The 21958-nt window shown below is 45.9% G+C and overlaps 1 protein-coding gene across 1 annotated transcript in view; it reads right to left on the reverse strand.

The window, feature by feature from the left end:
• Positions 1–16376, reverse strand: part of STON1 (stonin 1) — a 41257-nt gene extending 24881 nt beyond the window's left edge. Inside the window, exon 1 of the mRNA XM_049870542.1 lies at positions 16312–16376. The gene's annotated coding sequence lies outside the window, so the exon portion shown is untranslated. The remainder of the gene's footprint in view (positions 1–16311) is intronic.
• Positions 16377–21958: the final 5582 nt, after the last annotated feature.

Below are 21958 nucleotides of genomic sequence, written 5' to 3' on the forward strand. Positions count from 1 at the left end.
GAATGAGTGAGAGAAACAAGTACCTGACGCTGAAGCCAGATTCCAGCTCATCTGAGCTCCTTAAACGCTTCCTACAGAGCAAGAACTATGCCAAGGAAAGTGCAGTAGAGCTGGAAAGAAAAGTGGGAAGGCAGCAGCAGAAGGACATTGTTGGCAGGGAAAAACTCACCGCCAGGGCCAAGCTTTCCAGGAAGCTCAGGGTCTCAAGCAAAGCACCTCCGAGCCCCAGGCAGACACCAGGATCAGTGGCTTCACCATCTGAAGGCAAGGCCTGCTTAGGAAGGCTGTGCAGGGCATCAGTGAGGCACCTACCATCTCATCGACCATGCAGGAGCTCCAAATTCAAGTCCTCATGCACAGCCACCACCCATCTATTAGTGGAGGCTTGTGTATCGCTATGATCCTGAACAGGTTTCAACAGAGCTTCCAGACTGAGATAGACTAGGAAGAAACGCCTGGCAAGCTACTGCCAAAAATTAGCCAATGAAAATCAGATGGATCACAACCTACTGATCACAATGGTCTGATTTGTGGCCAATCGCGGGGATGGTGCAAGACCGAGCAGTGTTTCGTTCCCTCGTGCATGGGTCTGCCAGGAGTTGGGAGCCCAGTTGGCAGCTAACAACAGCAGCAGGGCATCTGGCTGCACCAACAGGATAAGGTCTCTCGGGATCACCCTAAGCTTGGTTTGGCCTGATTCCTTGGGTTTGGAGGCAGTAGAACCCCATGTGCCCATTACAGGGCAGGGGGGGGGCCTTGGAGGGGCTTGGCTCTTGGTCATAGCACAGTTGCGGGGTGGGAGGAGGGAAGGGCACTTGAACTGTGAGCTGAATCACATACTGAGCCTCTGGGAGCTTTGGGACAGCAGATTGCCTTCCTTACAGAAGGGCCCATGTTGGCTGCACTATCACCCCAGTCCCTCCTCTATACCTAGGAGAACCCTCTCTACACAGAGTCCACCCCATTCTTCCTGCTGTGCTGCTCCACATGGTCACCTAACTAGGGTGCCTGGCTCAGGTCAGGACACACTAAAGTACACATATTAATCCCAAGTCCAAAAAGAGGACTTGCTCATGGTTTACTTAAAGAGTGGATGGCAACCATGCAAGTGCCCACTCGCAGGTTTAGCAAAAAGGATGAAAGTTGTGTATCAGCCCTGCATTCAGGTTTTCCAGCCTCCAAAGATAAAGCAACACCTTGAGCAACAGCTCCAAAGGAGTTTTTCTCTATTTCTCTTCAAACCACACATTCTGAAGGTTAGGAATTGCTTAACACTTGGAAAGTAGCTATAAGCATCTGTGAAAGAAGTCAGAAAAGATGGATCGGGGGGCTGGCCCGGCTTCTAACTGTGGGACTCTGCAAACCAATGGCCCACCATGATGGTGTATTTTATGCGGCAACTTGCCTAGGCTATGGAGCCCAGTTGTTTGGTCAAACACTAGTCTAGATGTCACTATGAAGATATTTAAATGATCGCATTTAAATCAGTTGACTTTAAATAGGTTATCCTCCATAACATGGGTGGGCCTCATCCAGTCAGTTGAAGGCCTGAAGAGCAAAAACAGGTTTCCTGAGGGAGTAGGGTGCTGCCTCATGATTGAACACAGACACCCTCCTGAAATTTCCTGCCCTGGTGGTGCAATGCTAAATCCTTGGCTGCTACTTAAAAGGCTGGTGGTTCACGGCCCCCGGGCACCATTTTAGCTCAGTACCGAAGTCACTCCTGAGGTTCGCTCTTCAGCCAAAGATTAGATAGGCCCATAAAACAAAACGAGACTAAAGGGGCACACCAGTTCAGGGGCAAGGATGAGAAGGCAGGAAAGCTGGTAATAGGGAACCCAAGGTTGAGAAGAGAAAATGTTGACATGTTGTGGGGTTAGTAACCAACGTCACAAAACAATATGTGTACTAATTGTTTAATGGGAAGCTAATTTGTTCTCCAAACCTTCATCAAAAGTATAATTAAAAAAAAAAGAAGGTTAGCAGTTCAAAACTACCCAGTGGCTCCATGGGTGAAAAAGACCTGGCAATCTGGTCCCATAAAGATTGCAGCCTAGAAAGCCCTATGGAGCAGTTCTACTTTGTCATTTGGTAGCACTACGAGTCAGGATCAACTCAAAGGCACCCAACAACACACACATACACACACACACATATTATTTTATTACTTCTGTTTCTCTAGGGACCCTGACTAAAATGCCTTCTTTGGGCCTCAGTTTTTTCACTATAAAATGCAGGATAACATTGCACATTCCCATGATTTGGTTATGCACATTAATAAGATAAAATGTATATGATATATGTAAAAAAAAAAAAAAAAACTGTCGTTAAGTCAATTCTGACTCATATTGACCCTATAGGACACCGTAGAACTGTTCCACAGGATTTCCAAAGAGCAGCTGGTGAATTTGAACTGCCGATCTTTTGGTTAGCAGCCAAACACTTAACCACTGTGCTACCAAGGCTCCATATGTAAAAGGTCCTCATAAGAAAAACTATAAATGTTAGAAATATATTCACGTAGATACTTACTGATACCTGCTGAGTAAGTGGCCAAATAACCTGAGATTCTAACAAGACATCCATTTAGTGACAGCCGGTTCCTCTCTACACTTCACAATTCCCAGCTAGAGTAAGTACCAGATCCTAGAACACTGCCTCATTCCCCAAGGGGCCAACCTCCCAGTCTGCCCATGTCTTAATAACCAGCTCCCCAAGCCTACGCTCGTCCCTCCTGTCCAGACTGATAGTCTCCAGACCCACTCATCTGGCGCTGGCCCTGACCTCAACCTTCTGGCCTGGCTCCCACCTCACTAAACACATCACTAGGCTGCTTCTCAGATTAACCGCTGAAACTGGAACCCTCTGCTCCCACTCCCAGGGCCTCAACCACCTTAATAACAGGTGAAAACAACTCATCCTCTCTTCCTAGTTTTCTATGACCATGTGGAAGGTTTGTGAACTGGGAGCCAGCACATCTGCTCAGGGTCACCTCAGCCCATCTCAGGCCTGGACTACATCCTTGACCTTCACCTGCAAAATGAGGCTCACATGGGCTCTTACACCTCAAGGGGCTGTGGGGAGCATCATATAAGGTGATACAGTCAAAAGTTTCCTGGAAAAATATGAAGCACTCTCTAAGTTCTTTTGTTCTGGTTACTCTTGTTAGTTTTCATCAGTATGGTTTCAGACTATAAGTCTCTGGAGGCCTGAGATGGTTTCCCAGGTGAAGCTAGACGCTCTTTGTGGCTCCAGCGCTATTTGAAAATGCAGGGAGATCTCCAGACAGAGGCTGGGCTGGAGTCAGGAGCCTTGTAGGCTCTGCCAGTAAATGAAGTGCGTCACTTAACTTCTGCGGGCATTTGTCTTCATGTGCACAATGGTGCTTACAAGCCACCCACATTCCTATTCACCAGATACCCGGAGGGTGAAGAATTTGAAAAGAAAAACACTGTACAAGTGGAAATGTAGTATTCAGTGGGCATGGAGAGCTGAGAAAGAAAGGATGCAGAAGAAAAATAAAAGGGGAAAAGACAGAAATAAAAGGGAGAGAAAGCAAGCACTTGGGGTAAAGTGTGAGACCCTCAGAAGTGTGAGGCCAAGGAAAGAATGCTGCAGGAGTCCCCAGGGCAGAAAGTGTCCCCGAGTCTGAGAGTTAGTGTCTGGATCAGAAGATTCACCCCAGAGGCTTCTGAAGTTCAGCTGTAGCAGAGAAAAGTGGAGTGGAAGGAAGTGAAGTCTTCCATCACTTGAGGTGGCATGAACACATAGTAGAAGAAATCAAAGTGCTTTGCTGTTTGCTTGTACAGCTCAGCTCAGAGCGAGAAGACAGATGAGGAATTAATAGGTCTACTACCTGGAAAAACTGGGTAAGGTCTCTAGAGAAGCCCGGTTCGCCGACTCTTTTTGCACTTGGGCCTTCTGTACCAAGAGCAATCCTCCAAGGGAAGAAGGAGGAACAAATTTGATTAAGAGAGAACTGATGCATGTCACACTATTCACAATAGCCAAACGGTGGAAACCACTCTAGTGGTCCATCAACAGATGAATGCATAAACAAAATGTGGTACATACATGTTATGGATTGAATTATATCCCCCCAAAATGTCTGTCAACCTGGCTAGGCCATGATTCCCAGTATTGTGTGATTGTCCACCATTTTGTCATCTGATGTGATTTTCCTATGTGTTGTAAATCCTATCTCTATAACGTTAACGAGGGGGGATTGGAGGCAGTTATGTTAATGAGGCAGGACTCAATCTACATTAGGTTGTGTCTTAAGTCAATGTCTTTGAGATATAAAAAAGAGAAAGCACAGAGACAGGGGGACCTCATACCACCAAGAAACAAGAGCCAGGAGTGCGCATCCTTTGGACCCTGGGTCAATGTGCTGGGAAGCTCCTCGACTGGGGAAGATTGATGACAAGGACCTTCCCCTAGAACCAACAGAGAGAGAAAGCCTTCCCCTGGAGCTGGCATCCTGAATTCGAACTTATAGTTTCCTAGACTATGAGAGAATAAATTTCTCTTTGTTAAAGCCATCCACTTGTGGTATTTCTGTTATAGCAGGACTAGATGACTAAGACAATACATCAAATGGAATACTACTTAGGGAGTAGGAGAAATGAAGTCTTGATACATGCTACAATGTGGATGGAGCTGAAAGACATTATGCTGAGTGAAATAAGTCAGTCAAAGGACAACTACTATATGGCCTCACTTACACAAAAAGACAAGAAAAGGCAAATGTATAGAGACCAAAGCTTATTAGTGGTTACCAGGGGCGAGAGGGAGGCGGAAAGGGTACATCATTGATTAGGAAGCACTGAGTATCTGTTAATGGTGATGGAGAATTAGATGAAAGGTACAGGTCGCACATCATGGTTAATCAATGTCACTGAGTTGTACAGGTAAAAAATGTTGAATCGGCAAATGTTGGGATACATTTTTAACACAATAAAAAAGAGAGCTAGAGAGCTGATGCCACCCTAGTCAGAGAGGAGATGGTGGCGGGCGGGGGGGGCGGGGAGCACTGAATGGATTCACAGGAGTTCATGTCTCCGGGTCCAGGAGAGTTTATTCCCAGCCAAATGAACTGGAACTTGTCATTGAATCCATTGAAAAGCTTTGAGGATCCACAAGTGGCAGAAGGCCCAGAAGGGCAGACATGGGCAAATACTATTTCAATTTTCACAAAAGAGAAAACAAAGGACTGAGAAAACTAGAGGCCAGAAGGCCGTACGCTGACCCCCAGAGTTCTAGAAAAGGTTATCGCAGAGGATGACCTAATGGAGAGACTGCAGTGCAGGGGCAGGGACTCTGGTAATGGACAAAGGGGCTCCATCCTGGGACTTGAAGGAAGTCACACATTCAAAGACTAAAACTCTCTCAAAGGGGGGGTGACCAGGACAGTGGGACATGCTGAGTTCATGTTATAAAAGGACAAGCTACAAGACCTGGAAGAGTTTACCTAGATGAGATTTGGTGAGGACACGAGAAGACAAGACTCTTTGAATCAGATAAAGACTTTAAGAATAATTGAGTCCAACCTTGGCAATTCAGGAATCTCTAATACAACATCCCTGATGAGGCATTATCCAGACGCTATGGAAACTCTTCCAGTGATGGAGACTTCACTGCTTTATCAGTAAGTGTATCTCATTATCATATGGGCAGGATGCAACTCTTCCCCTTCCTGCTAGCCCCAGATTAACCTCCCCCTGGCTCCCACCCATGCTGTGGGGGGACACCAAAACCCAGCTGCCACTGAGCTGACTCCAACTCATGGCAACCCCATGTGTATCAGGGTTTTCGATGGCTGATTTCTCAGTAGAGCTCCAGGCCTTTCTTCCAAGGTGCCTCTGGGTAGAACCAGGAGTTAATGTAGGTGATGTGGAGAAAGGCTGATAAGTGAATAAGGTCAGGGAAGCCTTTCTACATCATGCTAAGGAGCCTGATTTCATCCTAAAGGCAATGGGGATTCAGTGAAAAAAGTTAAATAAACAGGATTGGATTAGTATGTTAGAAAGAAAGCTCTAACAAAGTGGAAGATGGACTGGAGGGAGGTGAGGCCAGAGGCAGGGAAACAGACAGGGGGCTGTTTCAGGAATTCAGGTAGGAAACAAGGTGGAAACTGATGGCTCCCATCCACAGGCACTTATTTATCTTTAAAGTGTGAAATATAAGACGGGAGAAAAGACTGTTCTCTACGTACATCTCTCATGGCAACATCGTTCTCCACAGTGACTTGATGGTACCAGAAGAGGAATATCAGCCTTGCATCATGACCAACTGTAATGTATAGGAGCCTCAGACAGAACAGGGGCCCAGTAAGTGGTGGTTGAATGCATGAGCCATGTATATCAGAAAGAGGGTGAGGGTGGAGAAGTCCTAAACAAAATATGGTCACGGTCCCAGAAGCATGGATCAGTCAAGCCCAAGCAAGATGACAAGTCAGAAACACAACAGGCAGAGAAGTTCCAGAAGTTGTTAGGTGCTGTTCAGTCGCCTCCGACTCACAGTGACCCTCTGTAAAATAGAACAAAAGGTTGCCTGGTCCTGCATCACCCTCACAATCTTGAGCCCATTGTTGCAGCCACCGTGTTAACCCATTTCATTGAGGGTCTCCCTCTTTTCTGCTCACCCTCTATTTTATCAAGCACGATGTCCTTCTCCAGCAATTGGTCTCGCCTGATGAGGTGCCCAAAGTAAGGGAGAAGAAGTCTTGCTGTCATTGCTTCTAAGGAGCATTCTGGCTGTACTTCCTCCAAGACAGATTTGTTCACTCTTCTGGCAGTCTGTGGTATATTCGATATTCTCCACCAACACCACAATTCGAATGGGTCAATTCTTCTTTGGTCTTCTTTTTCACTGCCCAGCTTTTGCATGCATGTGAGGCAATTGAAAATACCATGGCTTGGGTCAGGCGCACCTTAGTTCTCAAAGTGACATTTTTGCTTTTTAACACATTAAAGAGATCTTTTGCAGCAGATTTGCACAATGCAATATGTCATTTGATTTCTTAACTGCAGCTTCCATGGGTGTTGATAGTTGATGCAAGAAGAATGAAACCCTTGACAACTTCAATACTTTCTCCATTTATCATGACATTGCTTATTGATCCAGTTGTAAGAATTTTTGTTTTCTTTATGTTCAGATGTAATCCATACTGAAGGCTGTAGTCTCTTACCTTCATCAGTAAGTGCTTCAAGTCATCTTCACTTGCGGCAAGCAAGGCTTTATCATCCGCATATCTCAGGTTTTTAAACAGTCTTCCTCCAGTCCTAATGCCACTTTCTCCTTCATATAGTCCAGCTTCTTGGATTATTTGTTCAGATATAGATTGAATAAGTAAAGTGGAAGAATACAACCCTGCCACACACCTTTTCCTATTTAAAGCGCCCAATATCACCTTGTTCTATTTGAACAACTATCTCTTGATTCATGTGCAGGTTCCACATGAGCACAGTTAAGTGTTCTGAAATGCCTGTTCTTTGCAATGTTATCCATAATTTATTCTGATCTACACAGTTAAATGCCTTCCTGTAGTCAGTAAAACTCAGATAAACATTGTTCTGGTATTCACTGCTTTCAGCCAAGATCCATCTGGCATCAGCGAGGATGTCTCTCATTCCATGTCTTCTGAATCTGGCTTGAACTGGTGGCTCCCTATTGATGTACAGCTGCAGACGTTTTTGATAATATCTCCAGCAAAATTTTGCTATCATGTGATATTAACGATACTGTTCGATAATTTCCTCATTGTTTGGTTGCCTTTCTTTGGAATGGGCCTGAATATGGATCTCTTCTAGTTGGTTGGCCAAGTAGCTGTCTTCCAAATTTCTTGACATAGATAAGTAAGCGCTTCCAGCATCACGTCTGTTTGAGGAATCATCTCAACTGGTATTCCATCAATTCCTGGAGTTTTTTTTTACCAAGGCCTTTAGCACAGCTTGTATTTCTTCCCTCAGTAACAGCAGGAAGGGGTTAAAAGATACAGGTGATCCACAGGAACGGAGGGTAAGGAGTACAGACAAGGAAACTATAAGGAGTTGGCACCTATCTCAGGTGTAAGATTTGGCATGGCTCCAATATGGCAGAATGCATTTGGAGTAGCTCATTGCTTACTTGGGACCCATCAGCAGGAAAGATCAATCACTAGAAAAGTACATTACGTTTGGTAAAGCAGAGAGTCTGCTAAAGCTGGGGGGGACCTCACTGAGATAGACTGACACAGTGGCCACAACAATGGGCTCAAATATACCAATGATCATGAGGATGGCATAGGAACGGGCAATGTTTCCTTCTGTTATACACAAGGTCGCCACGAGTCAGAGGTCACTCCATGACAACTAACAACATCATACAGTGGCCTTGTCAGAATTGGGAAAAGGCACTCTCTCTGGTCAGACAGACAACAAGCAGGCTGCTAGCAGCAGGCGTGTACATGGCAGCCCTGCTGGGTCCCCACACGTGGCTGGTCAAGGCTTGCTTCAACATGTGGAAGTGCACGTGTGAGCAGTTAAGTAGGAATATCTGGCAGGAGAGGGGAATGTGTGGGTGGGGAGAAGGCAGATCCCAACAAGCAGGTGGCTGTTTAAAGCTGGGTAAACCCCAGCACATGTGGTATAAAGCCATTCTCACTTTGAGGTTATGGTCAAAGATGAACGATAAAGACAATGACTTCAGAAGCCGAAAATCACAAATTCCTTCCTTATTAGCGAGTAAAAATGCTGATCTAGGTAAGTCTGAGCTATCTTGGAATTGGAGGGTTCTGACTTCATCACCCAGCTTGATCACCCTTTTTTTTTTTTTTTACAAGACATTGTTTTTTGAAAAGCAGGAGCACCTGACCTCCAGCATACCACTTAGAATGACACCAACTGAATACCTTCTCCTGAAGCCATGACTACCAGAGGCCCTAGGAACTGTCACAAAATTTTTGAGGTTCACTTCCAACCACAGATGAGCAAGATGCCTGGAGCTGGACCGGGGAGGTTCTCAGCGGTAAAGATTGGAGATAAAAACGTTTCTCTATGTTTGTATTACTGCTAACCTGAGGCCAACAAAGGAGGGTTTGTAGCATCAATTACCTCTTCCAGGCCCCTAAATTAGCACTGAGTTACCGTCAGCTACAAAAAAGTTCAAAGGGATGAACAGAGGCCAATGTATCAGCTTTTCTCTGAGTTTCTGGGCCATGGCTGTTTTAAATTAGATTCCCAATGCTGCTTCCATGAAACTATTGGCTTAGCTCTGCAATGGAAAAGCACTTTTTGTTCTCCGAGCCACAAATATTTATGCAAAGCCATGTTCATAATTCCCATTATATTTTATTTTCATGATGTGCTTTTCCTCCACTTAAAAATAGTCATAGTTATTATTATTGTTGTAATTATTATTTCTGAAAAGTCACTCCTGCAAAAAAGCAACAAGATCAGAGCCAAGTATAGATCCCACAGGGCCCAAATAACTGATTGTTGTAAGGTATTCTCAAGGAATACCTTTAGTTCTTCTGCCTTCTAGGGCTTCCTCTTCTTTGTGCCTTTCCTATCTCCATGTTACCCTCAATCGTTCAGGACCTTCACAATCCCTCCTGGGAAAATGTAGTCCCGGAAATGGCCCTATCAGATGCTTATAATTTTATATACTCTCTCCTTCTGGATTTGTGGCTTTTAAGATGTTATCTTTAATGAAAGGAAATTTTATTGTCTCCTTAAAGGACAGAAACATCAATGAATGAAGCAAAGAGATATTTCTAATTTAGAAGGGCATGGTTCTTAAGTAGGAACTTGCTTATTCTGTAGAAAGGTAGATCAACAGACTGGGAGGGCTACTAAGAGGTGGTACCAAAAACCAAACCTGTTGTTACTGAGTCCACTCCAACTCATAATGACCCTATACGACAGTGTAGAACTGACCCATAGGGTTTCCAAGGAGCAGCGGGTGGATCTGAACTGCCGACCTTTTGTTAGCCACCGAACTCTTAACCACTATGCAACCAGGGCTCCCTCAGAGGTGGGACAGAGGCAAAATCAAAATGGCAGTCTAAGGCTTTAAGGAAATTCATACAAGAGGAGTCTAAATCAATCACTACGAAAACATAAGATACTAGGAGGCATAACCATGGCCCCTCCCCAGAAGTCTCTCTGATCAGACCTTCTGAAGCACAGTCCTGGTGTGAAAAAATCAGAGCAGGGGAGGGAAGGTGGTGGGAGGAGACTAGCATTTGTGAGCATTAACAAATGCCAAGCACTTGGTCCAAATTCTTTTGTGTTATCTCACTTATCTTTGGAATAGACTTTTGAGGTGGGTTTTACTACTACTATTCTATAAAGAAAGAAACTTAGCCTCAGAGTTGTTAAGTAACTTACCCAATGCCACACATCTAGTTAGTGTCAAAGCTTGGATTCAAAGCCAAATCCATTTCCTTTCCATTATCACTTACGGCTGATGTGGGGGCCAGTGGAGAAGGCCAAGGACTATTGCAGGTTTTGTTTCCTTAAAAGAACAAGGCTTGTTGGGGGGATATGGGGTAGATATCTTTGCATAGATATCTTTGAATATTAAAAACAGGCTCCACTGATATTAATCAGTACTCCCAGAAATGCTGTCAGGCACGAGTAAATAGAGACTCAACCAATTGTTTAAAGTAACCCTCTCTGCACTGTTAGAGACACAAGAAAACATGCATCAACCAGGAAACACGGATTACCACATTCATGGACCACGGGGAACAGAAACTACCTTTCCACAAAAGCCTTTTCCTTTCAGCATAGATATGAGTTAGGGTGTTTGGGAACTTGGATCTCCTCTGAACTGGGAACATTGGCCAGACAGCATAAAAATATAAAAATAATCATAGGAGCTAACAATTATAGTGCTTCCTCATGTGCCAGGCAACGTTCTAGCATTTTACATGCATTGTCTCCTCAAAGTAATTCTTGAAGTGGATATATTATCAACTTTACTTTATAGAGAGGAGACTGTGAGAAGTTAGGTAAACTGTCCAAGGTTACACGGCTAGGAAATCACAAATGGTCACTGAGTGCTGGGTATGATAAAGTTTTCTAATTCTACACCCAGACATACCTGTAGAACATTTTAGAGAAAATCCTAAAGGCTGCTGGTGAGAAGACAGATTGCTTTCTAATGAAATAACAATCATTAGTCATGGAACTTTACTTAGTAGTAGCAATTTATGCAAGAAGACAAGGGCATACCTTTTGAGGGCTGTGGAAAAATCATCGGAAGTCTAGAGTTCTATACCCAGCCAAATTTTCATTTGTGAGTAACAGCAAAATAAAGACATTTTCAGGAATATAAAGACTTCAAAGTTCACCCAAAATTCTTTATGAAAGAACTTATAAATTTATGTTGGCATAAAGAAAAATGAACCCAGAAAGAAGAAGCGGACTGTCAGAAGCAGCAACCCCCCAAAACAAAGTAATATAAAGTAGGTGAGTAAATTGCGACTCAGAGAAAAGTTTAGGTAGGAAGCATGAGGCTTACACTGACGTTATTAGTTATCCAAAATGCAGGCCTTAAAGTCCCACACATAACGCTAGAAGCGGGCCTCTGAATAGCCTCTGAGCTTTCTACTGCCCAATGAGAAACTGGAAAACACCATCAGTTAAAGGATTCACAGCACCCTCGAGAAAAAAACAGACAAGTTACTCAGGACAACCCCTCCTGGCACTGGGACGAGAAAGAAATTTCTCATATGGTTAAACAGATACAAGATCTGGGGCACTGGTTTGAGTATACTTTGGGAAAGAAATTCCTGACCCTTTTCCTTATCTTACAATTCATTTCCAACAAGGAGGTGATTATCATTCAGAACCTTCAACCTCTCAGAAATCTCTTCCCTGAAGAACACAAGAGATAATGTCTCGTTCTTGAGGTGTGTTCTTTTGATTGACAGGTGTTTTGGAAAGGCCCACCCTTGTGGGAGCCTTCAAGAATATTCCAGGGAGAGGATGGATAAGATGGCCTCTGGGGGCCTGGATGCCTGCGAGGGCACATGGCGGTATGCAGAGCTGGCATTTCTTCCCAGTGCTTCCCCCAGAGTCACTCACCCTGAATATTTCCATCTTTCACTAAACCACTTGTTACCAACACATGGGCTCACCCACGTAGCCAAAACCAAACCAAACCAAAGGAAACCCCGTTGCCATCAAGTCGATTCCAGCTCATAGCGACCCTGTAGAACTGCCCCATAGGGTGTCCAAGGAATGGCTTGTAGATTCGAACTGCCAAGCTCTTAACCACTATACCACCAGGCCAGGCCTCCAAAAAAGGGAGTTGACTATTGATTAAATTGTTTTCACAGTAACAAGTATCCAGAAGCAATAAGCTTTTCTTTTTCTCATTTCATGGCAAATCCTTGACTTATCCTGACATAACATGCATCATGCCAGTAAGTGGTAGTTTGGGTGCTTCCTTGGGTCTTCCGACCCATCACATCCTCTGATACCGCCAAGAACAAGGTTATCACCAGGACTCGCAGTGTTCTAAAGATATGCTTTGCCCTATCTCCTTAAAAAGAAATCCTGCCTTGTACTGAGTATGCTCAAGAATCCCGTGGGGTTTGTGGAACTGCAAGCTGGATGGGAGGTCTCTGTGGAATTCCAGATACTTCTTCTGGGTAGAGCTGGCTCCCCAGGGAAGGTGAGCTTCCTTTCCTCTGACGCAGTCTGAAACGATTCCCAAGGACTTCCAGAGAGGAGTCGAGACAGTGGGAGTGACGGGGAGGCAACGGCATTTCACAATTAATCAAAATATCAGCTCCGATTAAAACATGAAATATTTTCCCTTCCCTTTCCTTCTACTGTTTTTCCTTAGAATTGAAAAAACATAACACATGTGCAGGGAGATAGTGATTGAAAGGCACAGACTTTGGCCAGCGACCTGAATTCCACACTGGACTCTAGCACGTAGTGGCTGCTGTGCAACCTGGGCCAAGTTACCCCACCCTCCTGTGCCCCCCTTCTTAGTTTCTGGATCTCTATAATGAAAATAATAGTAATATTTACTTCAATGAGTTTTAAAAGGATCAAATGAAATAACGTATGTAAGTGCTTAATACTCAATAAATGTTAGCTACTATGTTTTTTTTTTATTATTATTGTGGAAACCCTGGTGGCGTAGTGGTTAAGTGCTACGGCTGTTAACCAAAGGGTTGGCAGTTTGAATCCACCAGGTGCTCCTTGGAAACTATGGGGCAGTTCTACTCCGTCCTATAGGGTCGCTATGAGTCGGAATCAACTCGACGGCAGTGGGTTTGGTTTTGGTATTATTATTGTGGGAGCTCTGGTGGCGCAGTGGTTAAGAGCTCAGGCTGCTAACCAAAAGGGCTGTAGTTTGAATCCATCAGCCACTCCTTGGAAACCCCATGGGGCAGTTCTATGGGGTCGCTATGGGTCGGAATAGACTCAACAGCAACGAGTTTGGTTGTCTCAGTTTATTATTATTGTAAGGAGCTCTGGAGGCACAACTGTTAAACGCTCAACTGCTAAAGGTTGACAAGGTTGGCGGTTCAAGCCCACCCAGCGGGTCCGCAGGAGAAAGACCTGGCAATCTGCTCCCGTAAAGATTACAGCCTAAAAAAACCCTATGGGGCAGTTCTACTGTGTCACGTGCCATTGCTATGAGAGTTAGAAATCGACTCGGTGGCACCAAATAACATTATTATTGTAGAAAAGTTAAGAAATGTGGGCAGACACAAAGAAATTCAAAGGAACCCATACCCACCAACCATTTCAGTACACATCATTTCAATACAGATTCCTCTAATATTTTTTGGATATATTTTTAAGGAGTGAAATTATTTTACAACTTGCTTTTCAAATTTAACATCACACCCTAAACATGTCCTACGGGATTCAACATCCTTGTAAAACACAATTTATAAAAAGCCATATGGTACTGAGTGATTTTGCTTTTTTAATGAGCCCTGCTCCCCTTCCTTTATGCAGCTCCCACACCCCGTGTATCTTCCATTCACCTGACTGTCCAGGTGAGTACCGGCTGCCTTGGATTGACTATTTGGGGATGCAGTCTTCATCTAACCATCCAGACCACCTGCTCCTCAGGTCAGGGGCACCTGGCTGACCTTGGGTACATCTCCAGCATCCAGAGCAGTCTACCGGGGGGTGCCCAACAAACCCTGAAGCTAATGACAAGCTGCCCACCGTACAAGATACCATAAGGAGAAGCAAAAGCTGAACCAGGCAGAAAGGCGGTTTCTCTCTAAACGGTTCAAGGTTGACTTCCAGGGCACTACATGCGCTATTTTAAAATCCGCAGGAAAAGGAAGAGACTAAAGATTTTTATCTGAGTGCATTATTTTTCTAAGCAACAGTGTCAAACAAGTTCAAAACTTAGGAGTTTTCTTTTTTGAATGGGAGGCACAACGCTCCCTTATCAATGACTTTTTAAGATCCTGGTAAAACCGTCCTAATTCATACTAATGGGAAAGTGTCAAACTGCATTAGTGGATAGGGGTAAGCCAGCTCCTTTTCAAAATAAACTCTTATTTCCAGTGAAATTCATTTAAAAAATTTTTTATTTGCAAATAATTCAATACCTTGACCTGTTCTGACGATGCTTTGATATTGTTCAGAACCTGACCTAGTAATACGTTTGTGGCAAGCACGCTTGTTGTTTGTATATAAACGTGAATGACTGAAGTTCTTGGAAAGTGCGTTCTCCTTTAAAAACAATAAAAGGTGAACATCCTTCTGTGACCCGGCTCCCAGAGCTCATTCCTTAGCAAAGCCTTTTCTTCCTAAGTCTTGAGCAGACCCCAGCTCAGGCTGCTCCAGGTCTGAGTGAGCAAGCAGAGGTTTGCAATATCAACAGAGATTGATCCCTAAAAAAAATAATAATAATAATCTCTGGACCCCAGACTTGATCTGTCCAGACCCATCCAAGAATTAACAAGCTCCTCTAAGCACCCAGAGAACCAAGCCTGTCACGGAAACACTGATCCCACTGTCAAGAGAACCGACATAAAAACCACACAAATGAACTGAACATTTTTCCACCCAGTCAGAGTCAAGTTGAAGCAGCAGCCACAGGATTAAAAATCAGCCAGGCTGTTTTTTCTTAGTGGTCCTGCTCATTTTAGCCTCTTCAATTGCCTTGTGTTTCACAACTCCTGTTTATGGGAGAGAAGGTGGGGGGAGTGGGGGAGTCGAGAGAGTCAGACGGCTAGAGGGTTGGAGAGACCAATGCAGACAGGCCCTACCAGCCCAGGAATGCCCACAAACCCGCGGTTATGTCAGGCAAATTAAAACTTCTAGCCTCGGGGAGGCTGAAATAGTCTGTTTGGGGTGGTCTGAAAACAAGCTGCAGTGAATTTACCTCTCCCACTAAAACGCTGGTCCTGTGGACTGCAATCTTTACTTCCTGAAGATTTGGTTCTGCCCAATATTGTTAGTATGCCATTCTTTCTCTCTCTCTCTTTCCCTGTTGCCTTCTTTTGGAATTTTAGAAAGGCTAACCACACAAGCGTCATTATTCATTAGTGGAAAAAACACAACTGGAGAGGTTAAAAAACAGTCAGATCTACAGTGACACTTTTAAATGCAAAATCCTTAGAAGGAAGAGATTTTACTTTTGGACCCAAGAAGGTAGCTTCTGGGTACAGGGGACCCAACACCAGGTCCCAGTGGGTGTGATTTCTGTAGGGAACGCCTGGGGGGGTGTGGAGGCCCCTGCGGCTGCGGACCTTTGGCCTGGCTCGTTCAGCGCCCTCGACGGCAGGAGTGGACCCCGGGCTGGGGATGCCTGCTGGGCCCGGGGCCTGGGGGACACAGCCTCCCGGAGAAAGGGCGAAGCACAGGAGCCGGAAGAGGAAAACTGAGTCCCGGGGGTGGGGGGCCCAGAGATCCCAAGGGGGGACGGAGGACTGAGGCTGGTGGCCCGGCCGGGAGGGTGCAGGACCGCGCGCGGCTTTGTAAGCGCCCCCGGCCCCGTCCTCGGGGCTGATTCTACGTTCTTTTCTTTCCTGTTTGAGTTTTCTTTCTCTTCCGAGCGTCCCGGGTCACAGCCGCTGCCGCGGAGCAGAGGTGCGGAGGAGCCCCCCAATCAGGGACTCCTGCGGCTCTGGAGCCCCTCGGGGCAGCGAGGGCGAGGACGGGAGATGGGGGTCACCGCGTAGGGGCGCCGAGCGAGCAAGCCCCGATGTGCCCGAGCCCCGGGGGCGCCCCGCTCCCCACCCGCCAGCTTTCCCAGAGAACTGGGGGTTACAGCCCGCAGAGGGGGCTCCCCAGGCTTCCCCGTCCCTGTCCCCTGGGACTGGTCACTCACGGGCAGCGCGGCTTGGGCTCCGGCTCTGGCAGGCGCCATCCACACCAGGAGGAGGAGGTGGGGCCGGAGGCGGAGGAAGGGGGGAGGGGGAGGGAGGGGGGAGTGGGAAGGGAGAGGGGGAGGGGAGGGAAGAGGGAGGGGGAAAGGGAAGGGGGGGAGGGGAGAGGGAGGGGGAGAGGAGAGGGGCAGGGGAGGGAAGAGATGGGGGGCAGGGGAGGGGAAAGGGGAGGGGAGGGCCCGGGCTGTCCGAGTTGAGGGAAAGGGGACTCCTGCCACTGCTCTGCCCTCCTCACTCCTTTCCTAACCCCGGATCCCCCAAGGTTTGTTGATCCCCCATTCTCTTCCCTCCAACCTCCACAAAGGGTGGGGGGTGCTCCCTCCTGTAAAAGTGTTTGTTGGGGGCATATGAGGTGCGTTTAGAATCCCCCCCCAAAGCAAGTGGCTCCGACCGTCGGCAGGTCTGAACCGGCACCCTATACACCTTGGAACTCCGTCCCCATCTCTGGAATTTTGGGGTGGTGGTTGCCTAGTTGCTTCATTGAGCATATTTTCCTCTCGTGATTGTGATTGTCGTTGTTGTGTGCCCTTGAGTCGGTAGGACTCTAAGAGACCCTTGTGATGAGGAAGAGGGAAGAATTCTTTTTGAAGCTGAGTGCCTATTTTTTTTCCCTGCAGGCAGGACCAGCCCTGGACTCAGGAAAAGATGAAAGACAAAGATGGAGCCCCGCCTTACCGGGCATGTCAGTGCTCAGGAGGAGGAGGGCACAGGATGGCTCAGGGAGGGCCAAGCTGTGTGGAAGGTCCAGGCAAGAGATGTCTCCTGTTTGCAGAAGAGAGGTTAGACCTGCTGGCTTCTAGCCCCCACTCCATCACCTGGTAACAAGTGGCTCTGGGCAGGTCACTTGGCGGCTCAGCCTCTTCCTTAAGTGGGGCTGCCTCGCTGGGAGGGAGTCAGGGTGAGCCCAGGCAGTGGGGCATGCCCTTTATCGCCCCCCTCCCCCCCACCACCCAACCTAGGATGGGAGACTGGAGCTGGGTTTGAATGGGCCTCAGAGGGAAGAGCAGAGGCCCAGGGGCTTCGTGTTTTGGAAGCTGGCAAGACTGCAAGGCTTGTGTTAGGGGAGGTGGGAAATCAGGAGGCAGAGCTGGGCTACGGGGCATGAAACAGAAAATAAGGCACTGATGCAAACCAACACCTGTTGCTGTGGACTCGATTCTGACTCACAGCGACCCTATAGGACAGAGTAGAACTGCCCCATAGGGTTTCCAAGGAGTGGCTGGTGGATCTGGACTGCCAACCTCTTCGTTGGCAGCTGAGTTCCTAACCACTGCGCCACTAGGGCTCCATTTTGATGCAGTGGTGTCCTATTCAGCTTTGTATCCCCAGCACTCAGTAAATCTTTAAGGACTCAGAGTGACGAATGAGGAGGATTGGTTGAGCAGTCTGCGAGATCGACTGCCTGGGATAGGAGGGCTGGGTCCAGGTAGAGGACTTAGGAGACCAGGGTGAGCTTCTCGGCTTGCAGTGGAACTCCCAGGTGGTGGAAAGGGAAAAAAAACAGGGAGTTCTGAATTGAACAAGTAGTTGTTTTTGATAGCAATGTGATTCTCTTTTTAAATGCTCTTTCAGATATCGTCTTGTTTTTGAAATGGGAAAGGCAGTTAGTGCCCCTTTCAACCAACGGGATCATAAGCCTGTCCTGAAACCTTGGTGGCATAGTGGTTAAGAGCTACGGCTGCTATCCAAAAGGTCAGCAGTTCAGATGCACCAGGCGCTCCTTGGAAACCCTATGGGGCAGCTCTACTCTGTCCTATAAGGTGGCTATGAGTCAGAATGGACTCAACTGCAGTGGGTTTGGTTTTTGGTGAAGGCTAGGAGGGAGGAAACTGACATGGAGGGTATGTCTGTCTCTCAGAACTTCTAATTGTGCTTATGCTTAAGACACCCTAAACAAGCACAAAAAGGTACTGGGTCCTCCCACTTCCCGAATCATTTCCTCTAGCTGCCCTCTGGGTGATGATGGTCAAGGGTTGAGGAAGGACAAATGGGACCCTAGAGAACAGGAAGCCAACTGGTTGGCTGGTTGGTTAATAACTTTTCAGAGACTGTTCCATGGAACCAGAGAGGTACTAGGCCCCGAGCCAGCCTTCTAGTAAAGAAGGAGGGAGGCAGAGGAAGGAAAGAAAAAAACTTGTTGTCCCTAGGCCTTCACCCAGGCATCCTGGCTGAAGCACCACAGTAAACCTCCTGTGCCCTGTGTCCAGTTCACCTTCACCAGTGGGCCTTCAGGAGGCCCGGCCTATCCCAGAAAATGCCACTGTTAACAACTGGAGATAGAACTCATGCAGAAAACAACCACGAGCTTGACAGATAGCAATTATGACTGCATTTAAAGAGAGCTCTGAGTGCACATTCTCATTTTGTCATCTTTGAAATAAACAGCATGGCTTTGATTAGTAGGTGGCCCACCTGGTGAAAGAACTTTTTTGGGGAAACTCTGCAAACATCTGCAAAGCAAAAACCAAAAAACCCATTGCCCTCGAGTTGATTCCGACTCAAAGCGACCCTAAACAAATAGGTCCATAATTGTCTAAAGGCCAGATACAATTGGTCGAAAAACATTTATCTTTTGCAAGGGACAGGCCCTCCCTCTTCTGCATGACTCACCTTTACCCCAAAGGTTGCCACTTTCATGAACACAGGTTTATTTCTTGTAATTTCGTCACATATTACCAAAGGACCCTTTCCAGCAATGTCCCTTCGTATCAAAATCTGGTGGTAAATAGCTCAGCCTGGCCTCACTAGCTAAGCCACCACAGCCGTTCATCGCCAGCTGTGACCTCATTTTACTCCAGTTCCTGTTCTTTTCCTTGCTCTACAACGAGTAGACCCTCTCTCTATGTCATTCTCCTTTTTATGAATAGGTTTCTCTTTCCTAGCAGCCTTTTCACAGAAATCAGAGCTTTATGTTGCCCCATTGTTTAACAAGGGGTCCCAAAGCGACTGTAGATGTGACCTAGTAGGTTAACTTGGAAAAAATCCTCAAAACTCATGTCAGCTGAAGCTGTCAGAATCAATTAATATAAATTCAAACCAGCTTGCAGAAATGCCCTATCTGAAAGGTGACTTGTTGGGGGAAAGTAAGGACTTCAGGGACAAGCTTAGCCCTGAATACTTGATGGGAACATTCCTCTCCAAGAACTTGGAATGATTAATTCCTTCTCACCGAAGATAAGAGTAAGGGTGTTTTGGGAAAACTGTATTAAAAAAAAAAAAAATTATTACCAAATGGATAGCTTCAACACAATAAAAATAAAACGGGCAGGAAAAATCACCATTTTGGGTGCCTGATGCATTCTGAGCTGACGTTTGAATGATATACCGTTGATATATGACTTTCTCCATGAGGAAACCCGAATGCTCTTTGGAGGGGAATTTCCAGAGATAAATCAAAAGCCCACATCTTTACTGAGAATGCCAAGTGAAATCATTGATATCTAGGAAGATGACCACTTAATCAGGTCAGAATGGCCTAAGATGGGCTGTCCTGTGTCCCAGGGATAGGACGCTCTCAAGTGTGACTTTAGTACACACTGGATGTTGGCCAGGCCTTAGCCCGCTCCCAAAATTGTATCCAATTAGCACTTACTGGATGCCTACTATGTACAAGACATTCTGCTAGGCACTGTGGGGTTCCTGCCTCACAGCATCTGTAGCCATTCGTGGAGATGGCATACATGAAAACGACCCCAAGAGGTACGGTGACAGCTTAGTACAACAGGAAACATGTCCTAAAGAAATACAGGAAAGCCAAAGTCAGGGAGGATTTTCTTCAGCATCCGAGCAAGCCACTAGCGATATTTTGTTGTCAGTTAGGGAACTGTGTTGCTTCTACTCTTGGACCTATGGGGTGTCATCACTCTATGCCGCTGCTCCCTGATGTTGCGTGAGCACTGGGCTTGAGCTCAGAGATCATGAAAGACCCTGGTACGACAAATACAAAGGTTCTCAGTGGGCAGGTGCTTTTTCAAGTCCCTACACAGGCAAGCTATGAGTTGGAATCAACTCGATGGCAACGGGTTTGGTTTAGTTTGGCTTGACACAGGCAAGGTAGGCATGCCTCCAGCATTATTTCCATGTAGGAGTCAATTCTTCTAAACCTCCCCTTATGAAAGCTGTTCTTCTAATCCTCTCCAATCTTTTCTTTCAGAGGTTTGCAAGAGCTGAGATGTTTTCCTACTCTAACGCTTTGACTGCCAGTTAATTTCCTAATTTGGAGCTAATTACTAAACTGCTTAAAAATTTAAGGAGACGAGGCAACAGGCTTAGTGATGAGCTTTCCGTTTATTCCCTTGGTGTCTGAGGACATGGCTGTTAGCCGAGAACAGAAGCTTCCTCTTCTATCATAGAACAAACTATTCCTTGTAGGGTGGCTCTGCCAGATGTTTTCTTAGCCGTCATCAACCAACTATGTTACCATCTTCGTATGTTAAAGTTAGAGAGGAGTTTGAAGACTTTTAAAGACCTGGGAACTGCTTCCAGGGTGAATGCTGCATAAAACAAAACTATAAACTGCCTATTTCTGTGTCTGGGTTTTTTTTTTTTTTTTTTTTTTTTTTTGCTGTAAGGTTTCAATTCATAATCATTTGGAGAGCCTTTGCTCCAGCTTCTTTGGTGACTTTCTTAAGTTTATTTTTTCTCACACTGTTGTTTGGAAATGGTGCAGCTGAGGTGGTTTTTTTTTTTTAATGGATAATGAACTTGGAAACTAGTCATGTTGTTAAAAACCATGTTAGCTTTAACCAAAGCAGTTGCCTTCATAACAATGCAATGGAGAATCCAGTTTTCTTTAGCTTTGAGAAGTCAGTATTGCATGTTGGGACCTGTCTTAGTTACCTAGTGCTGGTATAAGAGAAATACCACAAGTGGTTGGCTTTAACAAAGAGAAATTTATTCTCTCACAGTCTAGGAGACTAGAGGTACCAGCTCCAGGGGAAGGCTGTCTTTGTCAGCTCTGGGGGAAGGTCCTTGTCATCAATCTTCCCTGGTCGAGGAGCTTCTCACCACAGGGACCCCAGGTCCAAAGAAAAAGCTCTGCTCCTGGCACTGCTTTCTGGGTGATATGAGGTACCGTCTCTCTGCTCGCTTCCCTCTTTTGTGTCTCGAAAGAGACTCATTTAAGACTCAACCTAGTCTTGTAGATTGAGTCCTGCCTCATTAACATAACTGCCGCTAATCTCACCTCATTAACCTCATAGAGGAAGGATTTACAGCACATAGAAAAATCACATCAGATGACAATCACACAATACTGGGAATTATGGCCTAGCCAAGTTGACATATATTTTGGGGGGACACAATTCAATCCATAACAGGGCAGGTGGGGGTGGAGTTTAAAAATATGACAATACGCACGCTATTAGTGTCTCAAACTGCACCTGGAGGGTTTTATCCTTCACCCAGGACTACTGGGCTATGCTGTAGAACACAGTGTGAACAGTGCCCCCTGGAGTTGTACCGCCAGGGGATCTAACTTCTCTCTTCCTGTTAAAGAGCCTTTTCTCATTTGGGATTTCTTATGAATAATATACTCCAATTTTGATTTTAAAAATATATATATTACATGTTGTGTTGTCGTGTACTGTC

This window comes from Elephas maximus, chromosome 26 (genome assembly GCF_024166365.1).
Source record: "Elephas maximus indicus isolate mEleMax1 chromosome 26, mEleMax1 primary haplotype, whole genome shotgun sequence".
NCBI classification, from domain to species: domain Eukaryota; kingdom Metazoa; phylum Chordata; class Mammalia; order Proboscidea; family Elephantidae; genus Elephas; species Elephas maximus.